The 24,137-nt window shown below is 44.9% G+C and overlaps 1 protein-coding gene and 1 non-coding gene across 8 annotated transcripts in view; one reads left to right on the forward strand and one right to left on the reverse strand.

Moving 5' to 3' along the window:
• The window catches only part of LOC122806545 (lipoma-preferred partner homolog), a 1,343,214-nt gene that overhangs the window by 18,353 nt on the left and 1,300,724 nt on the right, over positions 1 to 24,137 (forward strand). The window lies entirely within an intron of this gene.
• LOC122807314 lies at positions 5,999 to 6,188 on the reverse strand. The gene has a single exon (XR_006365634.1). It is a non-coding gene; the product is annotated as a U2 spliceosomal RNA (small nuclear RNA).

The raw sequence follows: 24,137 nt of genomic DNA on the forward strand, positions 1-24,137 counted from the left end.
ATTATTGTAGTGTGTCTTTTTGTAGTACTTCCTTCCTTTTTCCTTAAAATGTCCAAGAAAGTTAAAACCTCAGGGCAAGTGTGACTCATACTGTCAGAAGATGTCTCTGACAGATGGGCACACTAGTTGTGTGTACTGCTTGGGGGCTTTGCACCTGCAGGACTGTTGCTCTTTTTGTCATGCCTTTAGTCCAAGGGTCCTGCAGGAGTGGAAAAACAAGCTAATCCTCCGTGGATTGTTGAAACAGGATTCTCCGGCTAAAGCATCTCAGCCAGTGAAATCTTTGAAGTCAGTCAAGCCGTCGGCTCCATGTTCGGAACCGACCTGTGAGCTTGACCGACCAAGTGTGTCGATGCCCTCTAGTACAGACGAGACTACTCCTCCGCCAGCTCCAACTGTTACCTCGGAGCTTTCCTTCATTGGAGGCGATTTGTTCGATGCCACAATCACCCTTACTTCAGAGCACTGCCAGTCATCACTCATCTTCCCACTCCTCACGATCCTCAAGATTATCAGATCAGGATGTGGAAAGAGTGGTCAGTAGGTTGCTGAAATCACAGGCCCTTGCAAAATTGCTTTCGAGCCTGCCTCAACAGGCCTTGGCTGCATTCGCTTCGATATCGATTCCTCCTCCAATTATGCATAGTTTGGAGCCAGAGTCTATGGACGTTCCGATGGTGGTTCCTTCGGCTCCAATGAAATCCTCTTCAGCTCCGATTACCTCGGTTTTTCCGTCCATCGAAGTATCTGGGTGCCAAAGCTCTCTCGTTGGCTCCGAGGGGGAAGTGGCATTGGACCCTTGTCCGACCCCGCTCTCCCTCTCTGAGCATCTGCTTGGTTGAGCTCTGCTCCCACATCGGCCTCGGTGCCGTCGCCCTCGGAGCAGAGTGGGATTCCTGTCTTTTCGGAGCCGGAGCCCTCTTTGTGTTGAGACCATGACGCTTTCGAGGTCATACAGAGAGTGCTGTCTCCACCGACTGCCTCACTATCGGTCCCATCAGCTCCGTCCCCTTCGGTGCTTGTGCCAACCTCTGCTCCTCCTCCAGACCCAAAGTGTAGGGAACCTATGCCCCAGGACACCCCATTGGTTGAACCCTCTTTCTTCCGGGAAGCCTGCTCAGAATGCTCTGGGGAGGTTTCGGAAGAAAAGTGCAAGAGGAAGCACCAAGACTCCCCTGAGTTTGTCATCTCGGATACAGACCTGGATGAATCAGAGGGGTCCCCCTCTGAAGATGTTTCCTTTTTGGACATCCTCCAGATGATTAGGCAGAGATGTAGCTGGACTTCCTTAGCCCCCTCCGAGGACGAGTCTGTATACCTGGACGCATTTGGTTCCCGACCTTCCACCTCCTGGGTGTCTCCACTTTTGGATCCACTCATGTCTGTAGTGTCTCAAAAGGCTTGGTCAGCTCCAGATTCCATGGAACCTGTCCCGAGGAGACCTAATAAATTTGTCACAGCTCCCCAAGACAAACAATTCCTGACTAAAGGTGGCCCAGTTGATGCCATGGTGGTAGCAGCAGTCACAAAGAGAGGGTTAGCTGAAACCTCCTCATCTATCCATTCACCAAATAAAGAGTCTCGTACGATGGGCAGATACGGGAAGCAAATGTTTTCATCAGCGACCTTCTCCCTTAGGCCCCTATACTATCTTTCCCATTTTACTAGACTTCAGAGGGGTCTCCTAAAAGAGCTTAGAGATACCCTACAAGATCCCACAGCTGAGGGAGTTTCAGCTAAGGTAGCTACCCAGCTGGCGACTTTTAATTCAGTAGTCAACTTCTCCATGAGGCTTATTTCATGCGCAGCCGATGGAGAGAGCAGAGCTGCAGGAACAGGAGTGGCTTTTAGGAGACATTCTTGGCTGCGGCTGTGTCAGTTTGCGGAACCTTTCAGAGCGTCCTTCACCAATACCCCCTTTGATGGCTCCTCTCTCTTTGGGCCTCAGGTGAAAGACATGCTTACCAAGTGCCAGCAGGAAGGCAAGACGCTCTCTGATGTGGGAATCCATTTTTCCTGTCCTACCAGACCATACCCAAAGGGTCAGAAGGGTGAAAAAATGTGGTTTTGAAAATCCCAGGGACCCTTGCCCTGATGCACATGGTGATTTTTCTCCTAGGGGCAGAGAGGGAAGCAATAACAGTGGTAGACGCCGCTCTCATGGCAGAGGGATTCCGCAAAATCAGGGTGACAGAGGTACATTCTCTTCCAAACACTATCAACATCCCTGAAGGGATGCCCTTCACCTCAACTCTGGAGGCAGTCGGGAGAATGCTTTCATTGTCCCCAATCGCCTGGCAAAATATTACAAAAGACAAATGGGTACTATCCATTATATCGGGAGGTTACAAAATTCCATTGAATCAACCCCCTCTTGTTTCAGAAAAATCTATCCTAGATGTTCCACCTAACCTATGGGATCAGGCAGTCACAAAAGTTTCAAGATTGCTAGAAAAAAGAGCCATCCAGGAAGTCCCCGCAGACCAAGTGGGATCCGGAACTTACTCAAGATACTTTTTAGTGCCCAAAAAGACAGGGGACTGGAGACCAATTCTGGATCTCAGCAGATTAAACAAATCTGTACAAAAAGAAAAGTTCTGAATGGTAACACTGCAGTCCATTCTCTCCTTTCTGGGTGAGGACAATTGGTTGTGCTCTATAGATCTTCAGGACATGTACTATCATACAAAAATGGACAGACTGTCCAGTAGATTTCTACGCTTCTGGCTAGGGGACAGTCAGTCATTACCATTTCAGAGCTCTGCCCTTTGGTCTCACCATAGCCCCAGGGTGTTCACCAAATGCATGGCAGTAGTTACGGCTCACCTGAGATGTCTAGAATTCCAGGTGTTTCCTTATCTAGACTGGCTCCTCACTGCTGCCACCAGGCAACAACTTATAGAGGCACGAGATTACACAATCACAACCTGTGCTCAACTAGGCATCACAATAAACTTTGAAAAATCTGCCTTGTTGCCCTAACAGTCTGTTACATACATAGGAGCAGAGCTGGACACAAGAAAAATGATTGTAAAATTGCCTCAGGAAAGAGTTTCCATTACTCAACAACAGGTGTCACTTCTCCTGATGAGCAAAAGAATTCAAGTCAAATATGTCCTTCAAGCTCTAGGGTTCATGGCAGCAGCCATTCTTCTAGTTCCCTTAGCACGCTTTCACATGAGAATCCTTCAGTGGCTTCTTTTCACTCAATGGTCCTTCCAGGAATTACACATGTCTCACATGATGCTAATTACGGAATCTTGCAAAAGACACCTTTCCTGGTGGATGGTCTCCCCACTAGTGACTCAGGGCAGACCTTTCATGGAATCCCATCCGGTTGCCACAGTAACCATGGACGCTTCCCTGATAGGGTGTGGGGGGGGGGGGCATTATCTAGAGAAGGCAGTCCAAGGCACGTGGCAACCTCACGAGTACCACTTGCACATCAACGTCCTGGAGATGAGAGCGGTGCTCCTAGAGTTGCAAGCTCTTCAAGACTCTCTCCCTGCCGGGACTATTGCAATACAGATGGACAACATGTCAGTGGTTTGGTACATCAGCAAACAGGGCGTAACCAGGTCTTACCCCTTGTTCTGAGAGGCACTCAGACTGTGGCAATGGGCAATTTCCTCCCAACTTTTTCTGACAGCAACGCATACCCCTGGGAAATCCTATGTAATAGCGCACAGGCTCAGCAGGGCTGTCCTCATGCCGCACGAGTGGTCTCTGAAACAGGATATTCTGGATCTTATTTTCCACAAATGGGACCAGCCTTGCTGTGATCTCTTTGCCTCTCCCCTCAACAACAAATGCAGCATTTACTTCTCCCTTGTTCTTCCTCTCAGGGACGCTTTAGTCCACGATTGGCCTCAGGGACTCCTTTGGAATTAGGGGGAAGGAAGAAAATGTATAAAAGTCATTCAGAAAGCAAAATCATTGGGTTGCAAAATGATCCTCATTGCCCCCTATTGGCCTTGACAGATTTGACTTCCGTTTCTTCACCCCCACCTTCTAGCCCAGCCTTGGGTTGTGGACCCAGTGCCGAACCTCTTGATTCATCAATCAGGCGGGTTACACCAATCCTTCCAATCTCTCAAGCTCACAGCTTGGTTACTCCACTTCCAATCTTAGCCAGGCTCCCCAATATTTCCCTAGCAGTGTGTGATATTATTGTTTCCGCCCATAAGACAACTACAAGGAAAGTTTATGCTAGCAAATAAAAAAGATTCTCTTCCTGGGCAGAATCCAGGAATTTAGATCCTTTTACAGCTCTGGTACACACAATTTTGGATTTCTTAGCAGAACTGTTTCAATCTGGTGCAGCTGCTGCTACCATCAGAGTACAACTAGCTGCCATGTCATATTTTCACATCGGAGTTTTTAACTCAAGCATAATGTCTCTCAAACTCTGTAAGGCCTTCATGAGAGGTACATATCTACTCAGATCCCCAGTGTGAGAGCCTCTTCCACCTTGGGATCTCAATTTGGTTCCAGCCGCCTTGATACTACCACCCTTTGAACCAGCAGCATCATGTTCTTTGAAATTTCTCTCTTGCAAAACTCTCTTCCTAGTTGCTATTACTTTTGCCAGACGTGTTTCAAAACTCCATGCCCTATGTGTTCGCCCTCCATACCTGTTTTTTCACAAAGACAGAGTTTCTCTGAGAACCAACCCATCTTTTCTACCTAAAGTTTGTTCAGAACACAATTTGAATCAATCCATTGAACTTCCTGTCTTTTTCCCTAATCATTCCAACAAGGCAGAATACAGATTACACCAACTGGATGTGCATAGACAACTATGTTTCTATCTCCATAGAACTAAAGAGCTGAGAAAATCAAATCAGTTGTTCCTTTCATTTGCTAACAACAAACAAGGCCTTCCAGTTTCTAAAGTAACCTTATCAAAATGGTTATCAGACACCATTGCCTATACTTACCATTTGCTACAAAAAGATCTTTCAGCAAGACACAACGTCATTCAACCAAGTCATTAGCTAATTCGGTAGCTTTTCAATCAAGATTGCCCATAGATTCAATTTGTGCAGCAGCTACTTGGCCAGATCCTCATACATTTATTTCTCATTGCAAAGTAGATGTGGTCATCCGGGTCTGGGCTTCCTTTGGTTCCACGGTTCTGAAGAGTCTGTTCCAATGAGCCATCCAGGATTGAGTTGCTAGGGACGTTGTCCCATCCAGCAAGAATGAAGGCGAAATTGGACAACTTAACATAAAGAAGTTATGTACCTACCAATACGTTCCATGTTAGTTGACCTTCATCTCGCCTTCTTTCTTGCGTCCCTCCCTCCTTCCCCCTTCCTCGAGGATTGAGAGGAGTTTTTCAATGGTTTCACTGGCTAACTTGTTTTGTTCTTAGTTGCTTCCCAAGCAAACCATGGCAATTTACTGTATGTCCAGGTTTAATAATAATGGATTATCTTCTATGATTATGTCTAGTGTGAACTATCTCAAACGAAATCTGGGTAGCTGATGCTGGGCATTCTGGGATAAGGGGTAGCCTCGAGCCAGTAAAGGGCTCTCGAGCTATAGAAAGTGGCAGAGTCTCTGCTCCGAACCCATCCAGCAAGAAGGAAGGCGTGATGAAGGACTACTAACATGGAACATTATGGTAGGTACATAACTTATTTATTTCAACAATTGGCTAAGTTTCTGGTGTCATTCTAAGGGGATCCAGTATCTGTCTGCCTGGGATGACATGATTGACAGACCTCAATGCTTTGCCAGAGATGGCCTGCATCTGTCACCCCTGGGCTTCCGGATACTGGCCAGGGCTCTTGCCGTCCCTAAAGTGCCTTTTTTAGGCGGTGGACCAAAGACCAAATTACCACCATAGTTCATAGTTTAGTACTAAGCTAACTGCCCTTGCGAGCCACTGTAAGCCTAGCCAATTATCCCTTGTGAGGCTCAAACCCTGCACCTTGTGTTTGTAAGGCAAACACCTTAACCATTAGGCCACCCTCCCAACCCTTTCCCAGAGGGAGGGTGCACCATTACTGGAAATACTGCAATACCAGGTTGATGCGTGGAGTGGACAGAGCAAGCCCTATTCCATCGCCCTGTCCCAAAAATCAATTTAATATATGGTCCCCAAATAAAGCACATATCAGATATTAAACTGATAAGAACAGATACCACACTTGATCATAGCCAAAAGGCTACAAACAAATGCAGTCTGAGGGTCATGCTGCTCAACGCTAGAAGTCTAAATCTCAAAATACACTCGCTCAAAGCACTTCTTAAAATGGAGAACATTGACATTTGTGCTGTAACAGAGACCTGGTTCCAGGCAGTAGAAAGTACCCCTGCACTACCAGGCTAGAACTCCTTCCACACCTTTCAGCCCCAGAACTTGGACAGAAGCTCCAAAGACATTGGTGTTTCTATATTCATAAAGGATGCACACACCTCCAGACTGGGTAGCCCAACGTAACACATCTGAGATACTTCAGGTGCAGCTAACACTGCGTAAGACAGAGATTCAGGTCGTAGACTGCTGTAGGTCCCCAACCATGTCCCAACACTCACACTCCACATTCCTAAGCACCCTGGAGAATATTAGGGTCCAACCTAACACTCTCTTACTGGGATATTTCAACTACCCCTCCATTAACTTGGAAAACTACTCTTGTACAAATACACCTGCCCAATGCTTTCTGGAATTCATTAATTCCAATTCTCTGGACCAGCTCGTTCTTACCCCCACTAGAGGTAACAACATCCTTGACCTGATCATTACCAACATGGGCAACCGTTGCTGTACACCAATAGTCAACTCATCCCTGGTTAGATCCGACGACAAACTAATCACCTTGGAAATCCAAATTCCTCCCACCCCCCCCACAAAGGTAACCACCATGAAAAATTTCTCCAATGCTAACTGTGGGCTCCTACAAACAGAGGTAGCTAACTTCACGACACCCATGCAAATGGAGAATAGTTGCATGACTGCTAAATCATACACCAATGCACTGTGCGAACATGTACACAAATGCATGGATCTCGCCATACCCAATAGAACCAAGGCGCTCCTCAAAAAAAAAAAAGGAAGCCAATCTGGTGGTCCCCTGCCATAAACAAACTCAACAACAAAAAGAGGAAACTGATGTGGAATAAGGTGAAGTCCCAAGACTGGAAAAAAACTCCCTTACCAGCCTCAACAAATGGTTGAGATCCCTCATCAAATCCTCTAAAGGTAGCTCTAAAAACAGTATTGCAGCAGATGGTAAAGACAACCACAAGGCCTTTTGTAATTATGTAAGGAATCTCCACGGCAATACCCAAATTTGCTGTGAGCTTCTGCACAATGGTACCTCCAATACCGAGCCAACAGATGTTGCCAATATACTGGCCGATAGATTCAGTGCTAACTTTGACCCCTCCTCCCCCGGAAGGACCAATCACAATACCAGTAGATTGCCAGGCACCCAGTATTACTGCTGCACAGGTTATAACAGCACTGTCCAAGGCCAAGAATGCAGCTTCTATGGGACCAGACAGTATCCCTGGCTGTGTTCTGCATGAACTACAGAGTGGACTGGTGCCTCACCTGTGTGCCATGTTCAATTACAGCCTCACCTCAGGCTTTGTCCCTACCGAATGGCGCACTGCTACAGTCATCCCTCTCCACAAAGGAGGAACGACTACAGACCCTGGGAATTATCGCCCAATTAGCCTGACTAGTCTGATATTCAAAGCTATGGAACTCATCACTGTGGACTAAATAAACAAGGATATAGGGAATCTCAAAACTCTGGATCCTACACAGTTTGGTTTTGTGAAGGGTAGATCATGCCTGCTCAACTTAGTTGACTTCTTTGAATCAGTCACCAGAGCTGTGGATAAAGGCAAGGTGGTTCATACAGCCTACCTTGATCTGGCCAAGGCCTTTGATACCATTCCCCACTCGGGGAAAAATAGAAAAACTCACTAAGCTAGGCATCAACCCCTATATCACTAGGTGGGTGGCAAACTGGCTCAAAGATAGAACCCACAGTGTGAAAGTTGCTGACTCCAAGTCAGACTGCCGACCAGTCACGAGTGGAGTTCCACAGGGTTCGGTCCTGGGTCCTCTCCTGTTTGTATGTACTGTCCAGGCCAGCACGAAGGGACTATGGCTGACAAAGTTCGCTGAATATTGCAAGTTGGGAGCTATTATTAACTCCCCAAGTGATGTTGACATCCTACATAAAGGCCTCAATGACACCAACAACTGGTGTCAGAACCATGGCCTTAAGCTCAATGCCAGAAATTGTGTCATCATCCCCCTTGAGAAAAATCTGGTTCCCTTGAATTATCATATTGATGGTAGTCCACTGAACACAGAAGGCATTATAAGAGATCTGGGAGCACAGGTTGACAGCAACCTGTCTTGACCAGCACATTGGCACTGTGGTCCGAAAGTCCTATGTGGCACATCTCATTACTAAGGGTTTTGCATCCAGGAAGAAAGAGGTCATCGTCTCCCTCTACTCTTCCCTCCTCAGGCCAGTCATAGAGTACAATGCCCCATTTGGCATGTACCTCACTAGACACCTGCAACAACTGGAACGGCCACAAAAGTACCTCACAAAGAGGATCCTTGGCCTTAAACACTTGTCCTATATGGACAGACTCAAAAAAACTCCAGCTATTCTCTGTCTCATATCGCCTACTTAGAGGCGATCTCTGCTTGACTTACAAAACCATGTCTGACCCAGCTCTGTTAGAAATGCTACATCTAACAAAATCCCATTCCCTCTGCCCCACACGCTCCAGAGACCTCAACCTCATTACCACAATCAACAGAACATGCTGGTGGGACAGGTTCATAACCCAGACACTGCCCATGCTATGGAATAGACTTTCCATATGGAATAGACTTCCCATACTTGTCAAACAGAGCACCTCACTGGACCTCTTCAAGAGAAATCTTGATGAGTGGATAGGAAATAGAAAATTCACTCAGGGTATCACTCCAGTGCCTTTACTTGACAGAGGCATTAGGAACTAAGGTTGGATGGCACGATGCCAGGGTAATCCTATGGGCTAGGCTTGTAAAGGCTCCAGAGCCATTAGCCTAGTACACACCTATGAACATATAGGTTCATAGGTAGGTACTAGGCTATTGGTCCTAGGGCCTATATAAGCCTAGCCAAAAAGGTACCCTGGCTTTTGCCACCCAAGAAAATTATTTTCCTGTGCCCCTGTTGAGCAGAGCCACATAAGTGATCCCCAGGGTGAATTTGCTATTTCCCATCCAATCATTAAGATTTTTCTTGAGTGCTGATGAGGAGCTCTGTTTGACATACGTAGTCTGTTCCAGAGTATGGGAACTCTCTTGCACCGGAATCTATCCCTCCAGCATGTTCTGTTTATTATGGTGACAAGGTTTAGGGATTGGGATATCTTTAAGTGGAGCAAGTCCAACAGCTCTGGGTTTGACATAGCTTTGTATGTTAGGCAGAGATAGCCTCTGAGTAGGTGATATGCGACGGAGTAAAGCTGGAGTTTGAGACTGTCTGCGTAGGGCATCTGTTTGAGGCCAGTAATCCTCTTTGTGAGGTATTTCTGTGGCCTTTCCAGTTGTTGTAGATGTCTTGTGAGATGCATACTAAAACGTGCGTTGTACTCTATAATGGGTCTAATGAGTGATGAGTAGAGGGGAACAATGACCTCTTTTTTTCTGGATGAGAAACTTTTTGTGATGGTGTGCTACGTTGAAGGATTTCCTGACCACTGTGGCGATGTGATTATCAAAGGAGAGACTACTGTCCACTTGTGTCCCAAGGTCTCTTATCACACTTTCGGTTAAGTAGACTACCATCTATGTGGTAGTTCATGGGTACAGAGTTTTTACCAAATGACAATGCACTTTTTGGCATTGAGCTTCAGGCCACGGCTTTGACACCAGGCATCTGTCTGCGAGTCCCTTTTGTAGTATGTTCACATCGTTAGGAGTTTTGATTATGGCTCCTAGTTTGCAATCATCTGCAAATTCATTAGCCCGAAGACCTTCTGTGTTAGCCTGTACTTCAGAGAAGTAGATACCAAAACAGGAGAGGACCCAGGACTGAACCCTGTGGTACTCCACTTGTCACTGGTCTGAAGTCGAATTTGGAGTCTGCTACTTTCACAGTGTGGGTTCTGTCTGTGAGCCAGTTGGCAACCCATCTTGTGACATAGGGAATTATACCTGGTTTAGTGAGTTTATCTATAATTCCAGAGTGGGGGGGTGGTGTTGAAAGCCTTGGCGAGATCTAGGTAGGCTGTGTGAACCACCTTACCCTCATCTGTGACTTTGGTGACTGCAGGTTTTGGAGACATGATCTACCTTTTACAAACCCGAACTGGGTGGGGTCCAGAGTTTGGAGATTACCAATATCTTTGTTCGAGTTCCATGATGATGCGTTCCATGGCCTTGCAGACCAGGCTCGTCAGGCTAATGGGGTGGTAGTTCCCGGGGTCTGTCGTGCTCCCCCTTTGAGGAGTGGGATAACCGTTGCGGTGCGTCATTCAAAGCCTGAGGTGAGGCTATGGCTGAACATGGTACTTAAGTGAGGTGCCACTTCGTTCTGTAGTTTGTGTAGAACGCAGCCTGGGATATTGTCAGGTCCCATGGATGCTATACTCTTGGCTTTGGGGAGAGTTTTTTTTTTTTTTTACCTGTGCAGCCGTGATTACAGGAACTTTGCATTCTTCGGTATAGAGATGGGCCCTCTAGGGGGAGAGAGGGGGTAAAGTTAACACCAAACCTATCTGCCAGGATTTGGCAATATTAGTTGGTTCTGTATATTTAGTGCAATTGTGCTGTAACTCGGAGCAGATCTGAGTGTTGCCATTGAGATTCTTGACATAGCTATAGAAAGCTTTGTGGCTGTCTTTAGAGTCCGTGGCAATTTTGTGTTTGTAACTAGCTTTGGAGGATTTTATGAGGGATCTCAGTTTCTTACTAAGGCTGACCAGGGAGCTCCTCCAGTCATGGGATTTTACTCTTTTTTTTTGCAACAGTTTTTCTTCTGTTGTAGAGTTTGTGTATGGCAGAGGACCTCCAGATTGGCTTCCTTTTTTTGGAGGATAGCATCTTGGTTCTGTTAGGGATAGCATGATCCATGCACTCGTGTAAGTGCTTATAAAGTGCAGTTCTGTAGGATTCAACAGTCGTACCTCTGGGTGTCATGAATTTTGCCACTTCTTTCTTAAGAAGTGTGAGGTTAGCTTTGGAGAAGTTTTTTACGGTGGTTTTACTGATTGGGAGGGGGAGGGGGTGAGGGCGGGATGTGGATGTCTAGGGTGATTAGCTTGTGGTCGGATCTGACCAACGAAGAATTGACCTCTGGTGTGGAACACCGGTTGCCCATGTTGGTAATGACCAGGTGTAGGATATTGCTGCCCCTGGTGCGGGTGTGAATAAGTTGATCCAAGGCGTTGGAATTTATGAATTCCAGAAAACGTTGAGCAAAAGAGAGTTGGTACATGAGTAGTTTTCCCAGTTAATGGTGGGGTAGTTGAAATCGCCGATTATTAGGGTGTTGGGTTATACCTTAATATTTTACAGTGTATCAAGAAATGAGGAGTGGGAATCCTGGGACCGGGTGAGGGGTCTGTAGCAAGCTACAATTTGGATTGCAGTCTTGCCCAGAGTTAGTTGCACTTGGATAATCTCGGATGCATTATGCTGTGCAACTAGCCTGGAAGTGTGGATATCCTTTAATGAATATGGACACGCCTCCGCCTTCAGTGCTTCGGTCCGGTTAGGTGGCCGAAGGGTGTAGTATGAATTATAGCCTGGTAATGCAGGGGTGCTGTCTGGAGCTTTGAACCAGGTCTCTGTCGCTGCACAGATGTCGATGTTCTCCATTTTAAGGAGTGCCTCGACTGAGTGCATTTTGAGGTTTAGACTTCTAGCATTGAGTAGCATTACCCTCAGATTTTGCTTGCTTGTACCTGTTGTAGTGGTGAATTTGTCATTTGAACCTTGCCTAAAAAAGGCACCATAGGGGTGGCCAGAGCCTTAGCCAGTATCCGGAATCCCAAGGACGGCAGGTGCAGGCTATCTCTGGCAAAGCATCGTGGTCTGTTGATCATGTCATCCCAGGTAGACAAATAACTGGATCCTTGTACTGTGGTATCATTCTGGGTGATAGCAGGATGCTACTCAAGGCTAGGGTCATACCTGCCTGGGCTACAAGATCGGAGAGCTCCTCCATGTCTCTTTTCATGTAGTCCAAGGAGGTATGTCTCGGGTCATTCACACCAACGTGGACAGTGACAGTGTGTGTGCATTATGTGACGGATCCTGGCACCTAACAGGCAGCTGACAGTAACTTTCTCCTTGTTTAGTCTGGTGAGTGGAACATCAGTGTACCTGACTGGCTATGTGTCATTTGGGTTGTGTTGGGGGGGGGTGGAGTTTGATTGCGTTTATTTTTTGGAGGTCCCTGTTGCTTGGGCAGGCTTTTATTGAGAGCCTCTGTGAATTTAGGTGTGTTTTGTGTTTCTGTGTGTGTGTTTTGGTGGTGTAGGTTTTGAGGGACTATGTGATGAGTGTGGTGTGGTGCAAGTGTTTTTACCTTCTCCTCTTGACTATCTAGTCCAGTCTTGGGTGAAGAGAGCTTTGCATCCAGTTTGGCTATATAAGTGCATCTCTCACAGGTTGTAGTGTTGGGTCGTACAAGGAGAGGGTTGTCTGTGTACATGAGGCAATTGCTGCATTGCCCCATGATGCCCAGATTCATCAGGTAGATGGGAGAAAACACCGGGAGCTGACCCTTAGACATGCCTGGATAGGTGCTTTATTTATTAAGTACTAAAAACTTCTTTCCTCTAAACAAGTGGGGAAAGTTGAGTGCTGTAGTTTTATTAGCTTGTTTAGTGCTTACAACGAGTTCTGAACAAGTGCTGAGCTCAAAGAAACAGATTTGAGTGCTGAAACTAAAAAACTGGCTAGCTCTAAGAAACAAAATTAAGCTAGAAGGCTTCCCTCCAACACAGAAAGGTTTGGGGTCTCAGAAGCTTACAAATAGTCCTGGATACCTTTATCTGCATTTTTTTTTTTTTAAAAAATACAGTATTTAATTTGAGTGTTGAAGGAATTTTTAACTGAAGTTATTCTGCTCTTCAGTAACTTGAACTGAAGCTAGTGTTGGCTGAATGTTGTTATTTGCTAGTAATTACAGGTGTGGGGGTAGCCACATTCTTTGATTTCCTGTCCTTGCATATTTAAACTGGTGCATGTGAAATAATTCCTGCTTTAAAACTTCAGCTTGGCCAGCTAAGAACTTGGTTATATTCAACTGGACGTATAAGAGAATTTAAGTACCTTTATCTGCATTTTTTTTTTAAAAATACAGTATTTAATTTGAGTGTTGAAGGAATTTTTAACTGAAGTTATTCTGCTCTTCAGTTATTCTGCTCTTCAGTTATCTTCAGATATCTTAGTGGCATTGAAACTGCCCGCCCATCAGCCTGCCTCTGGGCCCATCTCATTTGCTCACTCAACTGAGTGCAGTGAGATCATATTCTGATTTCAGGCACTCCTACTGTGTACAAAGAGAGCATCTGGGAAATAGAAAAAAAAATTAAGCTTATTTCCTGCCTTTCTTGTTAAGTGGTACAGACTATTTGTAGGCTTCTGAGCCCCCAAGCCCTTCTGTGTTTGAGGGAAGCCTTCTAGCTTGTTTTTTTTTTCTTATAACTAGCCAGTTTTCTAGTTTCAGCACTCAAATCTGTTTCTTTGATCTCAGCACTTGTTCAGAAAAAAAAAAAAAAAATTTTCATCTGCTTTTACTGTACTTGTGTTTTTACCTACTTCTTTTTACTTTTGCATCATCTTAAAATACTCAATTGTATTTATTACTGCTTGGTGTAACTCATTCTAAGCCTTTTGGTTTAAACACTTGGGCTTCGGACCAGTTAGTTGTTTTGCACTGAGAGGGTTTGTGGTCTGCACTGTTGTGGCAGAACAGGTAGCTTACATCCTTCTAGGTTGAGAACTGCTGATTGAGGGCTCAGTGTCTGTTATTCTAAAAGTGTATTAATTCTGGTTTAAGCACTTGGGCTTTCAAGCCAGTTATTTTACATTAAGAGGGTTCGTGGTCTGCACTCTTGTGGGAGGAGAGGCTGTACTCTGCCCTTCTGAGCTGGGAATTTCTGGTTAAAGGCTTATAGTGCATGCATATCTGAACTGTTTCTTACTGAAGTTGGTGCGCCTTGTTTGCTGTGGCATAGACTGGATTCGGGCCTGCTGGATCTAGCTTTGTTTGTGTAACTTGAGCACTAATCCAGACATTCTCTAAAGTATTCAATGGTATTTATTACTGCTTGGTTGTAACTTGATTAAAGTGTAGCTATCATTCAAGTCTTTTGGATTAAGCACTTGGGCTTCAGACCAGTTGTTTTACATTAGGAAGGTTTGTGGCAAGCACTGTGGTGGCAGGACAGGTAGCTTTCATCCTTCTAAGTTGGGAACTGCTGATTGAGAGCCCAGTGTCCAAGTGTATTAGTTCTGGTTTAGGCACTTGGGCTTCAGGCCAGTTATTTTACATTAAGAAGGTTCGTGGTCTGCACTCTTTTGGGAGAAGAGGCTGGACTCTGCCCTTCTGAGCTGGGAATTTCTGGTTAAAGGTTTATAGTGCCTGAATATTTGAACTGTATCTTACTGAAATTGGTCCACCTTGTTTGCTCTAGCATAGACTAGATCCAGGCCTGCTGAATCTAGCTTTGTTTATATGCTTGTTGTTTGTTTGCTTGTTATTTCCCTGGAAGCTAATTCCACCTAATACGCAACTTCTCAGCGCTTCTGTGGATCACTAGTGATATCTGCATTGCTTACTGTACTTATTTCCTTGTTTCACTTGAAAGAAAGTTACTGTTTGTCGTTTTTGCATTTAGTTACTTGTAACACATTGCACTCAAGTTACCTGGCACTTGCTCACTAAAGCAATTATATAAGTCAGCACTAAAAATTAAAAGCACTACACCCTCACTCCCCACTGGCCCTTGTTTTCAATTAAGGAATTCCCAATATTATTCTAGCATGTCCAAAGGTCAGTTGTCAATCTTCTCTCCGGTCCAGCTGGTAAATCTGGGAATCTTGAGGCAATGTTATAACTGCCTCATGTACACAGACAACCCTCTCCTCCTCCCACATAACACAAATACTTGCGAGAGATGCAGCTATTTAGCCAAACTGGAGGCTGAGCTCTCTCAACTCAGGACTGGCAAGACCAGACAGGAGGAGAAGGCAACTACACACACCACAAAACCAGCCTCACATAATGCTACCACTCCACTGAATCAAACACATAAACACACAAAGACATACTCGGAGGCTCTGAGTAAAATTTACCTAAACAGCAGAGGCCTCCAAAGCAGACACCCAAACAACTGCTACCTCAAGACACCCCACAAGCAACACATAAACCACAAAAGCAGTGTGCAAAGCAGTCACAGCCCTTAAGGCCAAATACAACACCAAACATACTTGTCATAGGTGACTCCATAGTCAGACACACTGGCGTCCCACTCACCAGGCTGAACAAGGAGAGGGTCACAGTAAGCTGCCTATCGGGCGCTAGAATCCGCCACATAACACAAGCACTCGGGTCACTCCACGGCAAGTACAAATATGACACAGTCATTGTCCATGCTGGTGTGAACGACCTGAGACGTACCTCCCTGGACTACATGAAAAGAGACATAGAGGAGCTCTCTGATTATGTAGCCCAGGCAGGTATGACCCTAACCCTGAGCAGTAGCCTTCCTTCACCAAGAATGATGCCACAATATAGAGACAAGATGATCAGCTTTAACAATTGGCTTAATGTCTGGTGTCATTCAAAGGGGATCCAGTGTCTGTCTGCCTGGGATGACATGCTTGACAAGCCACGCTGCCAAGGGACGGCTTGCACCTGTCACCCTGGGATTCGGATATTGGCTAAGGCTCTTGCCACCCCATAGTGCCTTTTTAGGCAAGGCTCAAATTCTAAACCTACCACCCTAGAAAACAAAAATGGGAAGAAACTGAGGGTAATGCTGCTCAATGCCAGAAGTCTAAATCTCAAAATGCACGCACTCGAGGCCCTTCTCAGTATGGAGAACATCGATGTCTGTGCTGTAACTGAAACCTGGTTCAAGGCTCCTGAGAGCACCCCGGCACTATTAGGTTTTACCTCATATCATGCGTACCGGCCCCAAAACCCGGACCACACCACAAAAGGAGGGGTGTATCCATATTCATAAAGGATACCCACACCTCCAGGTTGGTGGCAACGCACAAGCTTGGAAACCATCCAGGTGCAACTAACCATAGGCAAAACTGCTCTACAAATTGTAGCATGCTACAGGCCACCCTCTCAAACTCAGGAACCCCACACAGCCTTCCTGAAGACACTGGAGGGTATAAATGTATCTCCAAACACCATCATATTGGGTGACTTCAACTACCCGAATATAGACTGGGAACATTACTCAAGCCCTAACTTTCTAGCCCAACGTTTCCTGGAGTTCATAAATTCAAATGCCATGGAACAGCTAGTCACTGTTCCCACGAGAGGAGAAAATATACTAGATCTCATTGTCACAAACATGGGGACAAAATGCTCCACACCGAAGTATATCACTGATTGGTGAGATCTGGTCATAACGTAATCTCACTGGAAATCCACATCCCGCCCCACCCCAAACAAAAAGACCATAGTGAAGAACTTCTCTAAAGCAAACTTCACACTACTCAAGACTGGTGTGGTATCCTTCAAGGCCCCTGAGCCAGTGGAAACCACAACCCAAGCTGCGGAAGCCCTTACAAATGCCTTCTATGAACACCTCCAGGACTGCATGGATCAGGCTATCCCAAATAAAACCAAGACTCTTTCCACAAAGGGCAAGCGTCCAGTCTGGTGGACCCCAGCCATTAACAAACTTTACAATAAGAGGAGAAAGCTATTACATGATAGAACAAAATCCATAAAAGGGAAGTCCCCTGATCATTATTAGTAAAAAATACGAGCACTCATGAAATCAACTAAGGCCAATTTTGAGAGAAAAATTGCCATGGATTCAAAGGACAATCATAAGGCCTTTTTCAGCTATGTTAGGAACCTGGGTGGAAACTCCCAGATATGCTCAGAATTAGTCCAAAATGATACAAAAATCACTGAACCCACAGACATTGCCAACATACTGGCAGACAGGTTCAGTGCAAACTTCACCCCTCTCCCCCCCTAAAGGAGAGATAACTATCCCAGCCGAGTGTAGCCTCCCGGACATCTCAAATGCGCAGGTGAAAGCTGCTCTCTCTAAAGCTAAAAACACAGCATCAATGGGACCGGATGGTGTCCCCGGCTGTGAGCTACACGAGCTAAATGAGGAATTAAACCCGCACATAAGGCAGCTGTTTAATCTCAGCCTTACCACAGGATACGTGCCCAAGGAGTGGCGACGGCAACTGTTGTCCCACTCCACAAAGGCGGCGCCTCACGGACCCTGGTAATTACCGCCCCATAAGCTTAACAAGTCTAGTCTGCAAAGCTATGGAGAGGATCATAATGGAGCTCATAAACAAAGATATAGGGGACTTGCAGACATTGGACCCGACCCAGTTTGGCTTTGTCAAGGGAAGATCATGCCTTTTGAACTTGGTCGACTTCTTGAAACAGTCACCAAGGCCATTGATGAGGAAAGGCAGTCCATACAGCCTACCTTGACCTTGCAAAGGCTTCGACACAATACCCCACTCGGGTATTGTAGAAAAACTACCAGCTTAAATGTAAACCCATATGTCACAAGATGGGTTGCAAACTGGCTTAAGGACAGAACCCACAGGGTTAGAGTTGCTGGCGCTGTGTCAGACTCCAAGCCGGTCACAAGTGGTGTCCCACAGGGCTCAGTCCTTGGCCCCTATTGTTTGGCATCTACTTCTCAGAAGTACAGGCCAACATGGGAGGACTTTGGCTGACAAAGTTTGCAGACGACTGCAAACTGGGCGCCATAGTGGAAAGTGCATCGGACACGGATATCCTTCAGAAGGGACTCACGGAAACAGATAGCTGGTGCCAGAGCCATGGCCTGAAGTTAAACGCCAAAAGATGTATAGTCATACCCTTCGGGAAAAACAAGGTAACCCCAAGCTACCATATAGGTGGCAATCCACTAAGCACAGAAGGGGTTATCAGGGACCTGGGGACCCAGGTTGACAGTGGCCTTTCTTTGACACTCACATTGCTAAAGTGGTTAGAAAGACGTGCTACATTGCCCACCTGATCATGAAGGATTCACATCCAGATCTAGTGAGGTCATTGTTCCCCTGTACTCTTCACTTATCAGACCAATGATCGAGTACAATGCCCCATTTGGGATGTATCTCACCCGACATCTGCAGCAATTGGAGAGACCCCAAAAGTTCCTCACCAAAAGGATAAAGGGACTCCAAAATCTGTCATATGCTGCCAGATTGAAGAAACTCCAGCTCTATTCAGTCGCATACCGTCTGCTCAGAGGTGACATGTGTCTGACATACAAGGCCATGTCCAACCCGGAATTAATGGACATGCTCCACCTCAAAAAATCCAAATCCACCAAAACCACTAGAGCAAGCGACTTAAACCTTAGCACGGATATAAATAGGACGTGCTGGAGGGATAGATTTATCACTCAGAGACTCCCTATACTGTGGAATAAAATCCCGGTCCATGTGAGGCAGAGCACCTCGCTGACTCTGTTCAAGAGAAATCTAGACCTGTGGATGGGAGATCGTAGGTTTACCCCGGGAATCATCTCTGTGTCACTGCTGGACAGAGGCACAACAAACTAATGGGCACAGTATTTTTTCATATAAGGGGTGGCGTAAGCCACAAAGATTTGGGCTAGGCTTATAAATGCCTTAGGGCAGATAGCCTAGTATAAACCTATGAAACCTATGGATACAGCAAATCTGTATGTGGACTAGACTGCTTACAGGAAAGGCAGGAAACAAGCTGAGAATTTTTTTTTCCTTCCCAAATGCCCTCTTTATACACAGTAGGAGTGCTTGAAATCAGAATTTGACCTCACTGCACTCAGTTGAGTGAGCAAATGAGATGAGCCCAGAAGGAGTATCCAAATGCAAATTTATAAGAGGGGCGTGCAATTTCAAAGCCACCAAGATTAACACCAAAACAAGAATGGTGTGGGGGTGGGTGGGAACTAACTGTAGAGACACAGAGCCACAATTTTCAGTTCAATTAATATTCAGTGAGAAACAAAAACAAATAAAATGTAGTACTATATGAAAAAGTGCAGATAAAAGTGTACTTAAATTCGCTTATACGTCCATTTGATTGCAGGCAGATCTTAGCCAGCCAAAGCTCAATTATTTATATATATGGCTGTGTGTGTGTATGTGTGTATATATATATATATATATATATATATATATATATATATATATATATATATATATATATATATATATATATATATAATGTATGCATATGTGTGTGTCGCTGTCCATTTACCTGTTAAACAAGCAATTAATATGAATAATGCAGATCCATAGATAGCCTTTTTCTAAACTCTGTGTAGCTCCAGGTACACCTAAAAAGCATTTTTAGGTATATATTCCATTTTAGCCACCCAACATATATTCAGCAGAGCTAATTTTGGTAGTATGAAATGTATAAGAGCCGTGCAGATATAGAAGGGCTAATTTTAGTAGGATGTAAAGTAGAAATGAGATTTAAGAAAGTTATATGCTAAATATGTATAATTTAAGTGCATACCTAGTCAAGTAGACGAAGTTGCACAGATAAGGCAAGACTCATTGTAAGTTTTGGCTGCTGGAAATATTACATTACAAAGTAGTATTCAGGTGAGGGTTAGCATCCTCAGGACAAATACACAAAATTTAAGTAAGGACACCACTGTTAATACTTAAGGGTGATTGTCTCCAGCCTATTCAGTAGCAAAGCCATCCATAACTAGTCTCTCCAAAAATCGTAATCCCAATTTGAAGACTCTGTTGTGCTTTTTATTTATTTTTTAATTGCTTATGGCAGGTATTTTAAACCGATTGTTAAAACTGAATTTTAGAACAAAACTGTATGGTGCAAAGAACCAAACTGGCCTAGAGTAATAAAAACTTTTAATTGCTGCTTTTGTAATACACCTTCATCAGAACTCACACCAGAGTAAAACTACACTTCATTATATACATTACTATAGCCAATCAGTTACTACAAATGATTAACTCGTAAAGAACATCCAATCACTGTTAAAATGCAAAACTACAACTTATTCATTCCATTAATACAGTTTAAGTATTGCTTACAACTTTAGTATATTTTTTTACATAAATCAGTTACTTATTGAACCTCCCCCTAACCTTCTTCCTTTTAAGAAACACTCAACATTTATGTATTCATTCAGTCTGGGGGGATAATCAGCCATTAATTTCACTTGCCATTCAACATTCTTTTCTTTTATGGCATTTTTTTAAATTGCCATCTCTTATATCCCCTATGACATGCTCTAAAATAGCAAAGGTGAACATTTTATATATTTCACATACTTTTTATGTCTAAATAGTGCATTATTTTCATCTTTAATTTTGATTGCATATAACTGTTCCCTAATCCTTGGCCTAAAACTGATAGTTGTCATTCCAGCATAAAAACTTGATCTGCCCTAGGGCATTTATAAGCCTGGCCAGAGTTGTGAGGCTTTCACCACCCCTTAGGTTGAAGAATACTATACCCATTAGTTTGCCGTGCCTGTGTCCAGCAGTGATACAGAGATGATCCCCGGGGTAAACCTACGATCTCCCATCCACTGGTCAAGATTCCTCTTGAACAGAGCCAGCGAGGTGCTCTGTCTCACATGGACCGGGATTCTGTTCCACAGCATAGGGAGTCTCTGGGTGATGAATCTGTCCCTCCAGCACGTCCTATTTATATCCGTGTTGAGGTTTAAGTCTCTTGCTCTTGTGGCTCTGGTGGATTTGGATTTTTTGAGGTGGAGCATGTCCATTAATTCCGGGTTGGACATGGCCTTGTATGTCAGGCACAGGTCACCTCTGAGCAAACGGTATGCGACTGAATAGAGCTGGAGTTTCTTCAGTCGGGCAGCATATGGCATATTTTTGAGCCCCTTTATCCATTTGGTGAGGAACTTTTGGGGTCTTTCCAATTGCTGCAGGTGTCGGGTAAGATACATTCTGAATGGGGCATTGTATTCAATCATTGGTCTGATAAGTGAAGAGTACAGGGGAAGAATGACTTCCCTTGATCTGGATGTGAATCCCTTCATAATCAGGTGGGCAATGTAGAAGGTCCTCCTAACCACTTTGGCAATGTGAGTGTCAAAAGAAAGGTTACTGTCAACTTGGGTCCCCAGGTCCCTGATAACCTCTTCTGTGCTTAATGGATTGCCACCTATGTTCCTTTGGATAAAGAATCTAGAGCTTTAGATAGATGGGGGGAAAAAAGTGTACACCTCCTCTACGTTGGCTATGAGGGCTTTGAATTGCCAATTTCATATGCTGAAGTATCAGAATTTTTTGTTAGGTCAATTGAAATCTAAGGTGGATGCTTTATCTGAGGGTATAGAGTGTCAGGAGCTCCAGGAGTTGGTTCATGCATCAGATCAAGTTGGCAAGCATTCTTTGCAGTGTGGTTTCGATGCTCTTCAGGCTGCATCCAGGGTGGCTGCTACAGGTTCAGTTATTCGTAGACATGCCTGGCTTAAGGATCAAAATTTGTCAGAGCATCTTAAGGCTCGGATTTTAGATGCTCCTCTTCAATCTGAGGTACTTTTTGGTCCTTCTGTGGAATCAGTTTTGAAAAAGATGGAAGATAAGGCTAAGTCTATGCAGACTGTCAAAGATTTTATGCAGGTGCAGCCCCCTAAGTTTAGTAGGAATTGGCCTGCTAGAGGATGGTCTTTCCCTTCTTTGGATTATCAGTCTAAGGGCAGGTCTAGGCGTGGTAGAGGCAGAGCTCACGCTCAGGGTTCTTTCAGACCTAGGACTTGGAGTTCTCCTGCACAGTCTTCTGGTGAGGGCAGGGGTCAGCCTTTTCGTAAACAGACCCAATGACCTGTATCTTCCGCTGCCAGACCCTTCTCTACTGGCAGCTCCTCTAGGAGGAAAGTTGGGACTTTTCAAACAAAACTGGCATTTGGTCACCCAGGACAAATGGGTGTTGGATATAATAAATCACGGGTACAAGTTTTATTTTCACACTTTTCCTCCTTTCAAAGGCATGCCGGATGTGCCTCCTCAGCAAAGGATGGAGGCTCAGGAGCAAATTTCTTTACTTTTACAGATGGGGGCAATTCAGGTGGTCCCCCCGTCAGAAGTAGGCCTAGGTTTTTATTCCCGTCTATTCCTAGTGCCAAAGAAAGGAAACACTTGGAGGCCAATTCTGGATTTGTCCATTCTCAATACCTACCTAGACATTCCCAAAGTTCAAGATGTTAACGTTACAACAACTTCTCCCTATGCTAGGCAAAAATCATTGGATGGTAACCCTGGATCTCAGAGGCCTATCTTCACATCCCTATCAGGCCCAGCTGCAGGAGATTCCTGAGATTTCGGGCTGGTACTTCTCATTATCAGTTCTCTGCATTGCCCTTTGGTTTATCTACTGCGCCCAGAGTATTCACAAAAGTTCTGCCTCCTGTAATTGCTTTTTTCAGACAGAGAGGAATACAAATTTATCCTTATCTGGACGATTGCCTGATTCTTGCTCAAAACAAAGACAAGTTACTACAACATCTCCAGTATGTAATGGCAGTTTTAAGGTGCCTAGGGTATTCTGTGAACGAAATAAAGTCCAGTCTAGTGCCCTCTCAGGACATGTGCTTTCTGGGTGTGAGACTGAATACAGCTTCTCAGATGGCATTTCTGACCCCGGACAAACAAAGAACTCCATCTATACTTCCAGCAGTTATCAGTAATGTCCAGGCTGACTGCAAGGACAGTCCTTCAAGCCTTGGGGTTCATGGCATCTTGCATTCTAGTACTTCCCAATGCCAAACTGCATATGAGGAAGCTACAATGGTATCTCAAAAGTGTGTGGACTCAACACTGCCACGGTTTGGACACTGTCATTCGGATTATACCTTGCATCCAGAAGGAATTCTTGTGGTGGGCTCAGGAATGTCACCTAAACAAGGGACTCTCTGTGACCCGACCAGAGGCGAGTCAGATCCTAACGACGGATGCCTCGGACTTGGCTTGGGGAGCACACTTCAATGGGAAATGGATACAAGACAGGTGGCCTCCCAAACTACTACATTTGCATATCAACATGAAGGAGATGTTAGCAGTCCAATTTGCGTTGATGGCCTTCAAGGACCTACTTCAGCCGGGACTGGTGTTGATTCAAACAGACAACACAACAGTCATGTGGTACATCAACAAGCAGGGGGGAACCCATTCCTACCCTCTTTGCAGACAAGCAATGATTTTGTGGGAGACGGCTCTGAGTTTGCAAATCAATCTTCAAGCACGGTTTCTACCAGGAGCACAGAACTCCCTAGAAGATGTATTGAGCAGGCAAATTGTGGATCCCCACGAGTGGAAACTGGATCCTCAGGTATTCAAACATTTGACAGTGGCTTGGGGAACTCCAGACATAGATCTGTTCGCTTCTCCACTGAATTTTCAACTGCCAAAATTTTGCACAAAGATGTTCCACCCAAATGCTTGGAAAGTGGATGCTCTATCTTTCAGTTGGAACAACCTTCACGTTTATGCTTTTCCTCCTCTGCCTCTTCTTCCCAAGGTACTCTTGAAAGTCAGGTGGGACAAGCCTTGCATGATTCTAATAGCACCAGATTGGCCACGTCAGCATTGGTATCCTCTGCTGAGGAGTTTAATTCAGGAGCCTCCTTGGCTTCTGCCACAGGTTCCTCATTTGTTATCCCAGTCAAACAATCATTTTCTCAATGTTCGGGTGCAGTCCCTGCATCTAGCAGCCTGGCGTATTCTGTGATGGAGCCGGTGGGGTCTCAGCTTCCTCAACAGGTTTTAGATGTCATTTTGGAAGCCAGGCGGCCTAGTACTAGAAAAGTTTATACTGATAAATGGAAGAGATTTTTTCTTTGGAGCACAGCAAAGGGCTTTGATGTTTCAGTGCCTAATTTGAGTTTTGCACTACAGT

Source organism: Protopterus annectens, chromosome 7.part0 (genome assembly GCF_019279795.1).
Source record: "Protopterus annectens isolate FY-2018-M chromosome 7.part0, PAN1.0, whole genome shotgun sequence".
Classification (NCBI taxonomy): Eukaryota; Metazoa; Chordata; order Ceratodontiformes; family Protopteridae; genus Protopterus; species Protopterus annectens.